General features: G+C 42.5%; 1 protein-coding gene across 1 annotated transcript in view; it reads left to right on the top strand.

The window, feature by feature from the left end:
* Positions 1-13,863, top strand: part of LOC125017431 (receptor tyrosine-protein kinase erbB-4-like) — a 292,157-nt gene that overhangs the window by 172,603 nt on the left and 105,691 nt on the right. The gene's annotated exons all lie outside the window — the stretch shown is intronic.

Below are 13,863 nucleotides of genomic sequence, written 5' to 3'. Positions count from 1 at the left end.
GTCATATTTTAGTTGGCCGTCTTGATTTGTCACATCGATGCCTTTCACACAAACACATACAGCGTCGTGTTTGCACCACTCAGCACTGTATGCGCAGCTCTGCCGTACACTTGAGCCTCGCTGTGAGAGTCCTGTAAGGGGTACTGCGCGATTTCGATGGCAAGATTTGTGAATGTGTGCTATCATCTGCTGGACGTGCCTCGCTCAGTGCCCTGTGACGGCGATGCACAAGAGAGGAAGGGAGGGGGTTGGGACGGTAAGGTGAGCGGGACGATCTGAGCCGGTGTGTTTCCCCAAGACAAGAACAAGAACACGGGGCTTAAAATTGCTGCCTTATTCTGATCCCGAAGACTTTCATTTGCCGACTAACTACTGGGGGACGATAGAGCAATTCTGCCACAGGAGGCAGGCGTGATTGGTTCGGTGCACGTCACCAGAATTCAGTGGAGCCTCTTGCCTGGCAGCCCGCAGCCCTCAGGTCTCCTTCAATTGTGTGTCTAATTGATTACTTCCCATGCAATTACTCCCGTGTCACACTCAATATTTCACCACTCCAGGAAGGGGGCAAAAGGGACTTCTTTTTGAAGGACGACATTCATATTGTCACATTTGTGAGCCCCTAATGTGGATCGTGAAGAGGCACGTGTTAAATTGAAGCCCGGAACCAGCTATCAGTTGTACTTTGAGTTAATTGATTGCTGTGTATGAGCATGGTGAGACAGCTGAAGTTTTTTTTTGTTTTTTTTTACACTGGGGGCTTTCTTCCTCCAGAAAGTTTCTTTTCATAAATTTGCTTTATTTTGAGGAACTGCACGGATTATCAGGCTGATGCTTAGTCTTTCCTCAACTTCGGCAGTCTGCACCTAACCAATTGTGCAAGAACGTTTGTTATGCGGAATGATCTGACAAGTCGTCCTTGGAAATTGTTTGGAAAAGAGCAGTCACTTTTAAAAAATCACTTTGTCAGGTGATTCATGAACTGTCTGTCTATCAGCGCTATGACTGCCTAATTTAACATAACAGATCGCTTCTCACTGTCATCACCATAAATTGTCTTCACAATTACAACACTCCCGTAGCTTCAAGTAGTTCCTCATACTGTGCAGACTGTGAATTTGAAGTCGAAGTACACTTTTCAAATGGTACAGTCATTCCTACTACTACTACTACTAATCTCCCATATGGATTTCCTCCACTTAAATCACGCGTAATTCAGCCTCATACAGATTATTTTCTCTGAAGGACCATCAACATACATGTCGCTCATAGCGTTGCCTTAAGGATGCATTGTTGTGGTGTCTTGCTCCGTGCCTTTCTTATTTGTTATGCTCTCCACTCTTTAATAACGCGATCCCTGAGCATTCATAAGCAGAAGATAACTGTGCTTTATGAAATATTAATGGACAACAATAGCACAACCTGCCATGAGAGCGGAGTAATAACTATACAAAATAGATCTTGGCCAATTAAAAATGTGCATGTGTGCGTCTCCGTCTGTGTGTGTTGCATATATTACAGCGGTGGGTTGTGTGTCTGCTGCAAGTTTTTGCTCAAATTCCCTCATGTCACGCCGTGTTCCTTTCTCCCTTAAACCTACGACAAGTCTTAACGCTGCAAAGTTTAAGCAACCACGAAAGCCCCCATTATTACACCACTTTATGTATACAGCATTCTCCCCTTGATTGGCGATGGGACCCTGAAGCTTTCCCTTACCTACCTCCTGGCAACAACAGACCATGAGAACAGTTTGTAAAAACAGTATAAAAGGATCTATAAAATAAACAAGAGAAGATCGGTTAAAATAATATTCTGACAGCATCTGAAAAAAGGTGGAAGGCAGATTAGAAATTATTAATTTAAATAACTAAGATCAAATGGACAGGGACACATCCTTGACTTTATTTCCTTAGAGGAAGCGAGTTGCTTGATTGATCAATAATTCTGTTCTTTCAACAGTTTTCAACAAGATAAAGGTTGGGCCGAAATAAAAAGAACATGTTTTATTTTCTAGTTTTTTATTCATGCAAGCATGCTGGCATGTGAATACATCAGTAAAATATTGTTCGTATGTGCAGCGTGTGTCTCTTTCCAATAAATAATTCACATTACCTATGCTTTGGATTACATTAAAGCGTAGCCTATGACGACTACCCTCACTGATTAGAGTGATCCTCCAGTCCAGGCTTCAACTGCAGCTTCACATTTTTTCAACCAGAAAAATATCTGGACCTGCCTAAACACGACTGCACCTCCCTTTTATTACCAATTTGCCATCCTAAGTGGACCTCCGCGGCCTGCTGGAAGTGAGAGTTGACTTTCACCTCATTAAAAGTTAAAGTAGGCGTGCAAGGAATTTTAATGCCAATTAATAATCAAAACACAGCCCTCTTCTCTCCTTCTCCAAGATTTCCATCCCCCTCCAGGCAAATGCTTAAATCAGACCAAGATGACGCTATGTGTGTGCCGGCACATGTAGGACTGGTTTAGGTTCCTGTGTGATTCTGTCTGAATGAAGGGTGGCTTCTCCTGTTTGAGTGTGTGTGCTGGGCAAATTTTATGTGCTCTGTGGGGTATGTAAATGACCATGTGTGTCTCAGCCGCTCTGACTTTACAATACTGAAAAGCACACAGTGCTGTAGAATAAATGTAGATATAAATAAGTAGGTAGCATGTATCTGCCTAATGTAATGTGTTCATAAAACTGTGCTGAATATTTTTGAGCTTTATAAGTCTCTCTGGTACTCTGGTACTGTCTGATCTGTGTGATCTTTTTAGTTTATTTTTTTTATTTTTTATTTAAACAAAAGTGGAGGTACATAATAGGAATCTGCACTGAGCCTTGAATACATAGGCATTATGTAAAAAGATAATGCAGTTGCTGCTTTTGTGATTTTGGTAGGATGTTTACAAAGAGAAAGAAAAAAAATAGATATTATATTTTTGATTTTTTAACCCTCTATGATACCGTGGTCAATGGTGTCTCAAGGGAGGACAACTCTATACTTAATACTATCGGAGGAGGCGATTAGATGGCCCACAGTCATTCATTGTGCCTCTTCTTTTGGAACGAGCGCACACGACACCCAGTGCCAAATAATAAAGAGTGCGTTTTTCCCTTCTTTTTTTCTTTCTTTCTTTCTTTCTGTCTTTCTTTTTTTTTCTTGTTGGAGGTTGCACGGGCTTTGTAAAAGTACAGAGTTCAGAATGTGCCCTTACCCTCTTGTGCTGAGTGGAACTGCCTCTGCAACCTTCGTGAGCAGAGAAGTGCATTAGCGGGTGTGTATGTGCATGTTAGGATAATGTCATAACAGTGGGTACCACAGAGGGTTACACATGTTGGAATGTAAAAGGAAGCAGAGAGGGATTTCAACTTTGTATAGCCCTGAATTTGTAAGATAATATTAAAAAAAAAAAAAAAATGGTTATTTCAAGTGGAAGCAAATGAGTAGGGCTGCTGTTGTTTCTCGTGAGGATGCCTCCCTATGCACAGCCGTACGCTTTCATAAAACTGTCACTCACCAAAGCATATTCAGAGTCTTCTAAAAGCTTTGTCCAGGTTCTACTGTACCCACTTTGTTCCAAGTTATTACTGTGTTTTTGAAACTGATCGTAAACGTGATTACGGAGTGAAAACAATCACACTGATTGGCGTGCGCACTTTCTGTCACTGCCGCCTGTCACTGCTGCTTCACCATGTCAGCGCATGACTGTGCAGCCTTGACGTGCCGTCTTTACTTTGACTCCGAGGGCCAGGCTGTGTTTCAGACAGGTCTTTGATGTCGGCAGCACTCGGCGCTCATCTCGGAGGAGGAACAAAATGAGTGGGAAAGCAAGTAAAATACGAGCTGACTGGCAGCTCGGTTGGTCTCAAAAGCCACCGAGGAAAATGTCACTTTCTATCAAGTTAGTGATGAAGCCTAAAAGGGCACCTATGGACCGATGTTAAAAGATTGTTCAGTGTTAAAGGCAGGAGGTGTTTAAATTGGTTTAACAGGTTCTGAAATGACACGGAAAGCGGTGCGTTTTCTTCCTGACATCCATTTTCCCTTTGACATGATATGAGATGAAAAACGTAGAATTAAGACATTGAATATGTTGTTTCGGCTCTGCCTCCTTTCAGCTGTAGATATACAGTTTATACTTTACACAACGGGAAAAAATAAAATTATTAACATGGAGATTTGCTGTCCGGGAGTTTTAAAGAAACTCCCAAAACCAATTTAACAATTGCATGAGCGCCGACACACACATAAACACACGCATTAGCCTCCAACCCTACGACTCCTCCCCTTTCTCCCCTGGCAGCTTAATAATTAATATGCTTATTTTTGCCTGTTAGGCCAAAGCCTTGGGTAAGTGAAACACTTATTGATGGGGGCAGTGGTGTGTAATGGGACATGAAAAATACTTTTTTTTTGTTCATCTCAGGTCTCCACAGAGATATGATGGGTGTTACTACATGCAACGCAGGGTATGGCTTCACCCCTTTTGCATTATCACAAATGTTTCCCCTTCCAAAGCTTTGCCATCTCTTCACGGTGCATGTATTTATGATGCCGCTAAAGAAGGACTGGTGTTTTTCTGAAGCTCTCTTTTATGGAAGTTATGGAAACAAAGAGGTCAGTTTGGTCAGGGATGTGGTCTAAGGCACTTGCTCCACCGCTGTGCTCACAGAGAGATGTACTGATCGCTGACAGCAGTGAAGAGGGTAAAAACGACAGAAGGAAATTTAACCTGTTTGCGGTAAAATGTCTACATAACGGAAAATGAATCACGCCACGTGCTAGTGTTACATATGATTTTGTTGTGTTGTTTCACATTGTGTAATCTCACCAAGGCCACGCCTTCACCATGCTATAACTCTGATAATCTCGCTTGTCACTTCATGTGAAACATAAAAAAAAAAAAGATTAACTTCAGTAATGAGCCACCATATGTCCCTGAATCGGCGTGCTATTTACACACTAACTATCAAAAATGCGGCATAAGAGCCGGAATTTGTTTACAGTACAACAGTTTCATTTCTTAATTCAGTGATAACTTTCGCCTCACCTTATGTGTGCTTATATCTGAGCTACAAATTAGCGCTTTCAGCTTCAATCAACCAAGCAGCAAAAGTGGAAATTCCCAAAACACTGCATACAAAGATTTATAAATACAGTACATCATAATTAGCCTAAAGCATAAAATCACTCCTAATGCCTGTTCATTTTGAAAGAATTGAAGTCGCAATTTGATAACAGTAATTGGTAATACTTTTAGTAGCAGATCGAGTTTGCTCTAGTCTCAAAGCCACTTTGGTAAACAAGTTCAAAATCTGAACAGTTCGGAAACTTGGCTTTGCAACACGAGAACCTCTACATTGCAAGTTTGATTGGAAGATGTTTGCTCCTCCTGTGTGTGGTCTAAGGGCCAAGTTAACCCATAACCAGAAAAAGAATGAGTACTAAAATATACACAGGGCAGGCCAGCAAAAATACGTTTTAGTTGTCCCAAATGGTCACGATAAAAAGCTGGAGGAGGGGTACACGCAATCATTAAATATGGGAATGACACTGTCTCCTGGAAGTCAACCGTAGTGTTACACTTACTCACACCAAGTGCCAGAAGTAGTTGTGTAACGAGTGAAGGGCTTGATAAAGAAGCTCAGACCCTGCTTACTTTCTCACTTGGCTGCGTGCTTGGCTGCTCACTGTTGTGAAGCGGGTGCGAACGTTGGCTTGTCAGAAAGTTACCGAAAAATGATATGCAGCTCAAGACAAGTTCACCTCTGCAGAATTTTCCCCTTATGTCTTTTTGCTTGTTTGCGTGTGTGAGTGTGTGTCTTCTTGGCTTGTGGTTCCCAACTTTTTTCTCTTGAAGTCTTACTTGTATCTAAGAAAAGCTGTGCCTCCACAGCTCACACCAAAATCTGTACATTTACCAGTTTGGCACGTTAAGATTTGAGCATTTTGTTCCAAAACTGTCATTAGCTGTTTTTCTCGCCACAAGTGACACCATTTGCCGGCCAAGTTTAATCTTGTCTATCAATAAAACCGAAGTTGTGATTGCTCTTGTCATGCCGCCATAGCTTTTTCAAACTGTCCATACCTCTACATTTGTGAGACATGTTGTGTCAGTTGTGGGTAAAACCGGTTGAGGTGATGATGTTATCCTGCTAGTCGGAAGCAGTGTTGCCGATTTCATAGACAGTTGGGTTGATTTTTATATTGCAGGTAAAAATGGAGAAAATCGCATTCATATACTCTTGCCAAGATATTATGTGTGTCTCTGAGTGGACTACATGAAGTCATCAAATGGCTTCGTAGTAGCAGACAGATTTGAGTTGCTGTGGTGGTCCCCTGCTGCGGTTTGTTGCGGGATGCCTTCTGTGCCTCAACTGTGTAATCTGGGTGGTGGTCAAAACACTAAACAAAATATCAGTTGAACATCTTTGGCCGTTTTGTGTGCGAGTTGTTTTTGTACAGCTTTTGCACTACAAACCCTCAGATGTAACTGGCAGCTCTGGTCAAACAAACCAGTGTCCTCTCTAAATGCTTTTTGGTATCCCTTTAAACCCATTTTATGGGCTTCCGGATGGACTTTTGCACTAGGGATAATGCCACCGCAATCTTGAGCTGTGTGAACAAAGTGAGAGCCGTGGCCTGTAGTGTGTTACTGACTGTCTTTCAGTGGACCTGAAAAAACAAGGCCTCAGTAACGTGTTGTTGCCTTAGCAAACCATGCGCCCACTAAAGCCAGCTTCCTCTGTGGTAAAACCAACATACTTGGTATGCGTGTGGTAAGATACGCGCTCTCCCTGCTCAGTCTTTCCATCTTTCCCTCTTTTTCTCTGCCTCTCTCAGACTCTGGTTTGTTTTGTCCATTCCAGAGAGCGTGGCTCATTTTAATTCAGCTGGCAGGCCGATCGCACATCAGCCTTGATAAGCTAAGTGGCCCTCAGCAGCAGCCATTGAAGGTCCTTTTACTCTTTTATAATCACTCACTTGTATGTCCCCTTGATAATCTTTCCTGTCTCACTTCTTTCGTCTCTTTCTTAATTTGTTTTCGTTGGTTTTGTTTTTCTCCCTCGCTCACAGAATTGTCTTATCTCAAGGTATTGTAAAATGATTTTCTTCTTCCTCCTCCTCCTCCTTCTCCTCCATCTCACCCATAAAGCTCAGATTACCAGGGTTTTATCACAGTTTAAGTTGGAAATAAGCAAGGATCCAACCCCACACCCCCATAACCATTCTGTCCCGATTTTATTTTTTGCTTCTTCTCATGTTTAAGCAGATGCTTTGCTTTGCTCGGGTATTATTCCATAATCCCTAAATCTCAGACATTTTTCATAAAGACTCATAGGAAACAATTGCGTGAGGGATGGGCCAAATTTAATCAGCAGCCTGTGAATGCAATTATCTTGGCGGAGGAGAGGCGTACGTTCGGGGGATGGGGGGGCCTTGGCCAACGCCCCCTCCCCCCACCTGACATTGACTATACGGCACCTCTGAACAGATCCCAACATCTCTCCTTCAGAGAGACACAAAGGATGAAACAGATGCACAGGACTTCTAAGATTATATTGATCTTAAAGATTGAATATTTGTGCGTTTCTAATAACAACTCTCAGTTGTTGTTTTTTTTACAGGGATTTCCGTTGAGTTAAAACGAACCTCTCATAGAATACAAAAGAGTGACTTTTTAAATGCACGAGAGGAAATGATGCTTTTAGGAACCACTGGGAGATTCAAGGATTTCTTTTTCTTCTGTTTGCGACTGGATCAAAGCGTTTCGAGTTTTTTGTGTATTTTACATACAGCAGACAGCAGGTCAGACAGAAAAGTGCAATGTCTAATGAAAGTAAAGCAATAAATGTAATTATTCTCCAAAACAATGTTATTTCCAAGAGGCAGTGTAAAGACAGTGTAAACCTGGTTTCTACCTAACCAGTGGAAAAAGAACCAGTCATTCATTGGTTATGATACAGTTTGCATTTAAAATACAGCAAAGGGGTATAGATGTAACTGTGATGAAGTTCTAACTGTGTACCTTACTAACTTTTATACCTCAACAGTCTGCAGTACTCCATTGTTTCGTTTCGTTCCCGGCCATAATTTTTACACCGATGTCCAGTGACTGCTGCGCATCCAGACATTAATTTCTGCTTCTGTCCCCTCAGACAGCCATTTCTCTCGGCCTATCCGCTTCCATTTGTTGTTACTGTTTTACCCGCAGTCCTCTCAAGAAAATGTATGTCTCCTCCAATGCAGTATTTTTTTATTATCACCGTCACTTATTTTCAGCTGGCCTATGCAGCCTGTTTTCCTCCCAAACACTCAACTGTCAGGAAGGGGAAATGGGCCTATACGTCTGAATGAAATAAAAGGCTTTGGGAACAGAGTTTTTTTTTTGTGCGTTGCTATCTGGAGTTTGTTTGTTCCCCCGAAAATTTCGGTCCGCATTTGCGACACTGCCAACGTGGATAGCCGTGTACCGGTGCAGCAGCTCAAGCATGGATGTCAGTCACAGTGTTAACATTAAATATGTATTGAATGTGTAAAGCCCCTCCAGGTTATTGATGTGGAGCACGCACCGTACAAATATACTCATTAATAAAACCTCGTCCGTGGCTGTGTGTTTGTCTTACCTCAATCTCTTTCTTCTTCTTTTGGTCCAGTTTTCCAATCACACAATTTCAACTCCCATTTTTCTCACAGCCAAACCATGTAAGACATACTCTCTGACACACACATGTGCACTGCCCGTACTGCTGCTCCAAAACCGCAGTACTTTCAGGGACGATCAAGTCCTCCCCTCTGCTATCTCTCTGGTGAGCCTCTTGTGAAGCACTTTTATGTTGCCGAATTAATGCAGTTGTTCTTTTCAGGTCAATAGTTGAACACATAAAAGTGCAATTACAGTTGAATGGGTGCTGCCATTTCACTTGGGGGCTGCGTTAACGGTTCTACAATTCGGTGCCACTCCAGTGGGAGGTGTCCCACCCATTGATCTTACAGAAGACGTGAAGTTTGTGATGTCTGCGGCGGCTCATTCCACACTATAGAGCTCCTATTAAGGAGTTCATTGTCTGAACACAGAATTGGTCTTGTTATTACATTACTATTACCAAAAGGTAGAGCCAAACACTACTGTGTTACAGTAGCCAGCCCTGATAGATATAAAAGAGTTTATTGGTTTTGTATCGCTGTTTACAAGGTTTAACATGATGGCCGCCACTTCAAACCATTCATTCAGATTAATAGACTAAACCTTTCAGTATTTTATTAAAAAAAGATAATAATAATACTTTGGTTTGATCATGAGAGATTAAATCTACTTGTGGTATCTTAAAGAAGGGGATATTTCCAAGGCATGAGGTATTTTTGAGCGAACATTGTTGAGTTGCATTATGAGAAAAATACAAGGGTTCATAGCCAGTACAGATACAGATACAAATACAGTGCAACCTTGAGTACTGTATCTGGGGATGTGGACACCAATCCGAGACAGAAAGTTAGCCATTTTTCTGGATGCACTTCTTTCCATGGTTCTTTTGTAAGTGTTTAATGAAGTTCATGGTACTGAATTTTCAAGCGCTACTGCCAGTCTTTAAAATGCTCTGTAAAGCTGTTTTGGTTCGTCCGTCCTTGAGTTTAAAGGGAGTTCACACGGCTGACTTCACAGGGCTTCCTCACATGCTAGTTGCTAGCATATTCTGTCATTACACCATGCATCACAAAGTTTAGCAAAATATTTAAGTCATGCTTTAGACATATGGATTCTTCACCAGTTGACATATTGACCAATACCTAAAACTGGACCAGTGCATCCCTATTATTGCAGGTTCCACTGTTTGTGGAACAGATGCTGGGAATTAAAAAGTCAGCTTGTCTTGGCCTCTGCTGCCTCAGTTTAGTTGATTCTTCTTGATTCTTTCCTCAAAAGTAAATTTTGAAGTTTTTCATATGAGATGATAATCTATTGAGACAAAGTAATTTTTATCACTCACTCTCGTGAGGTAAAAGCTGCAGTCAACATACCGTTCAGCACTCTTTCTGGAAGGCCACCGATACATTTCAAAACATAATGTAATGTTATGAGCACATAATTGTTCACAAGACAACCAAACGCATTCTCAAACCATCCCTGAGCTGGTGCAGTATTAGAAACTATTATGGTCTGCTATGTCATTGTCTTCAGCGGTACGATGTGTCGCACAGCACGTGAAAAAAAAAAAAAAAAAAGAATGTGAATGTACACACAGACACTGCATTTCCTTGACAACGCCAGGGACTGGAGGACAAGGATGGAACTGTGTGGTTAGCGGCAGATGATGGATGGGAGGGGAAATCACCTATTTGTAGAGCAAAGGCAGTGATTTGCTGTCCTGACTTCTACTGTCAGTAGCCGGGCAGCTCAAGGCGCAGTGATTGACGTAGTTCTGTGTGGCAGCATGAGCAGTGTTTTCAAAACTCCGCCCGATAAAATGTTCTTCTTATCTTGGCTTATTGGTCGTCCTATTTGTGGGGAGCGTGTGTGTGTGCTGGTGGGCTGTTATCACACCTCTGTAGTGGCTCCGTTTCATCAAGCAGTTTTATTCTGTAATTTATCATCCCCTCAGCCTTTACAGGCATATTTTAGACAGTCTGTCTTTCTTATTTGTATTCTCTTCTGAAACGATGCACTTTTTTTTCAGCAGCTTTGATGCTTCTTTAATGCAAAGCTGACCCGGAATCGGACGATTAAATCACCTTGTTTTCTTCTTGAAGTGTTTCTCCACCTTCTCTTTGATCGTTTGTTGGTTAAACCGTCACTGATAGAGCGTCTTTCTCGAGCTATTCATACGACGCGTGAAAGAGGGACAGCTCAGCATTGCTGACACACTCCACCCACTTTTCCCCAGCTCTTGTGCAGGGATTCAAATTAGTGACCTTCTGGTTACAAGCTCACTGATAAAGAAAACTGGTAATTTAATTGATGCTCAAGGCTCGTATAGTAATGAGGGCCTCATTAGTGCCAAGCCCGATCCGCGCGTTAGTGCGAATGCGTTTTTGAGCGTCCCCTCTTTCTCTGTGTGTGTGTTGCATGTGGATACTCGGCTCTTATTTTGTTTTTTGTGTTTTTTTTTTTTTCCTGCCTGAGGAGTGCAGCCTAGCAACAACTCCAGCCTTCCAGTGCTGCTGGGGCATCCAGCAGGATCTGTGCCCGAGCATTTAGCCCCTCTGACCCAGAATGCATCCTCATCTTCCTGCAGAGTTTCGCCCCTCTGTTCCACTGAGCTGATAGCCACTGAGCCGAAACGGAGTTGAAGCTCTCAGAGTCAATAAGACGGTGGCGACCCAGGCTAAAATCCCAAGCTCCGCAGCAAGAGGAAAGAGGAGCTGCTGCTGTATTTTTGATTGAGTGCTTGTCTGTCTCCTGTAATTGCCTGACTACAGTATTTGAGTGTCTCTCAGAATCCCTCACTTTTTGCCCATCTTTCAATGCACAGTCTGGCTAACTGCGATAGCTCTTACTTATCTATGCAGCCAGTATGTTTTTGTTCATGCCTCCGGAAGACAATAGTGCATACTGAGGGTAGTAGTCCCATAATACTGCACTCTGATAGGGGGTGCTTGATAATGCAATCCTTCAACACTGGAGCAATCAACGTTTTATTATGGGGTTTCTGTTGTCCTGCATATTTCTTCATTAAACAGTCCACACAACCCCTATTAATTCACTCTCACAAACTCATTAATATGCCTTTTTTTCTGATCATTGGTTTGCTATTTGCCTCCCGGTCTTAATCAAACTCATCCCCACACTGGCAATAAAGGAAAAAAAAAAATATCACAATAAGCACTTACCATCAAAATAATTGCCTGCATACATTTGTTCTGCCTCTCTAAATTTCATATTGTTTCCCTCCAACGGTCATGCATCCTGATACCAAAGACTGCTGCATCTTTCGTAGCTACGAGCTCGCTGAGAGGTGCTCGGAGTTGCTCCCGAGATGAGGCAGTTGAGGGGTCTGTTCTGAGAAAACGAGCGGTAGCTACACGAACAAACTAATTAAGGCGTTTTCTCTACCCACTAAACAATCAACAGTAGGATTTAACCATTGATCTCCCCCTGGCCACCAGGCTGCACAACCCGGCGAACATGCAAGCCAAGCATTTACTTCTAATGAAAGCAAAGCCTGCTTGAGCTTTGCATGTTATCGCAGGTATTATGAAATGCTGCGTTTTGTTAATTATTCATTTCTTGATGAGAGAGGCCAGTGTAACTGCGCTGGGCAAAGCGGATACCGATCTGGACTTGAATAAGTGGAGGAATTCTGAATTTTTCACGTTGTTCCTTGTAGATTTTCAGGTTATATCCATGAATTTTTGTGGCTGTTGCCAATTTTTGTAGCTGTTGCCAACTCAACTTTACAAGTCTAGGGGGAAGCTCTGCATGTGTTACTCAACCCTCAAATATAGAAGGTCAAAAAGAGAATAAAGGACAGTGTCGTTTTGGATCTTCCTGCTCCGAATGTCACAGAAAAATAGTAAATAACAAAACAGATCTTGGATTTTTACTCCTCATCCCATGTGACCAAATCTGGTTTGTTTGCCACTTAATTTGACTTGATTGTGTCTCCAGTTTGAGTTCACCCAGCCAGGACGAAAGTGAGCATGCTTGGACGATTTGTTTATCTGATGTTGAGATGTCCTGCTGGCATTTTTATCACATCTACTTCGCGTTGTTTGTTGGTTTGTTGTCCGTCGCCGTGCTTTGTCAACAGTTCTGTTGTGCAAGCAGTTTGAATTTGATTCATGGCCTCCTCCAGGCTCGGCGATATCCCTCCTGCGGTGAGGAGCAGGATTAATTTATGCCGCTAACTCACCCCTCACACAGATAGATAGAGCCGAGTTTGTGGGGAGGGTGACCTGTGCAGGTAATATGCCCGCCACCTATTATCCAGGGAGTATCATTTAATCGAGCCGTCGCGAGACTATATTGTATTTGCTTGCTTCTGTGTGGCGCTGGCGGGATGCCTCGTGTATGATTATGTGTCTCATCGGTTTCAGCCCTGTGTCAGTAATCTGTTTGTAGGGAGATAGAGAACACACAAGCTCTGTAAATAATGCAAATCTGCTAGTGGGCTTCTCTCCTGCCATCCGTCTCTCTGTGGCTTTCTTCCATTTTTAGTTGTCTCTCTCTTTCCCTTCCGCTCTCGCATACAAGTCAGGATTAAGCATTCTCTGAACTCCTGCACAACAATAATCTGAGCCACCCTCCGTATCCAATCAACAGACGTTGTGTGTGTGTGTGTGTCTGTGTTTGTGTGCCATAAGGAATCAGTCCTCTCTCTAAGCCTGACGATCACTGGTTTGACAAGGTAATGAATATTATGACGGTGAGATACATCACCGTCTTGATAAAATATGAAATTACAAACTTGTTAGGCCTGCCGTCCCTTACCAGGGCTTAAATCCCAGATGGATTTAGTGTTGTTGTGCTAGAGGGAAATAATTGACTCTGTCTGCTCACAGCATGGGGAGATGTGGATGAGAAAAACAACGAAATGGGAAAAGATCAGCGGTTGTAATAACAAAAATCTGACATGGCTTTGTCCTGGCTGCCTCACGACAACTGTCACCAGATCTGTGTGACTGAAGATGAACTGCTCACCCCCAAACAGCCCCAGCCTAATTCTTCTCTTCCGATGGAGAGAAAAGTGACTGTTCAGTCTTGTTTGTTCACAATTTTGACTTCAGCAGTGTTGTCATGTTTGTTAATTAGGAAATGAGAAGGGAAACAATCAATTAAGAAAAACTGGTTCGACGAGTGCTCAATTATATAGACGCTCTGGGCACAAACAGATATGGTAAGCAGTAAGTATCCAGAGAGCCT

This window comes from Mugil cephalus, chromosome 12, assembly GCF_022458985.1.
Source record: "Mugil cephalus isolate CIBA_MC_2020 chromosome 12, CIBA_Mcephalus_1.1, whole genome shotgun sequence".
In the NCBI taxonomy this organism is placed as follows: Eukaryota; Metazoa; Chordata; class Actinopteri; order Mugiliformes; family Mugilidae; genus Mugil; species Mugil cephalus.
This window is presented reverse-complemented; position numbering and strand designations above follow the sequence as displayed.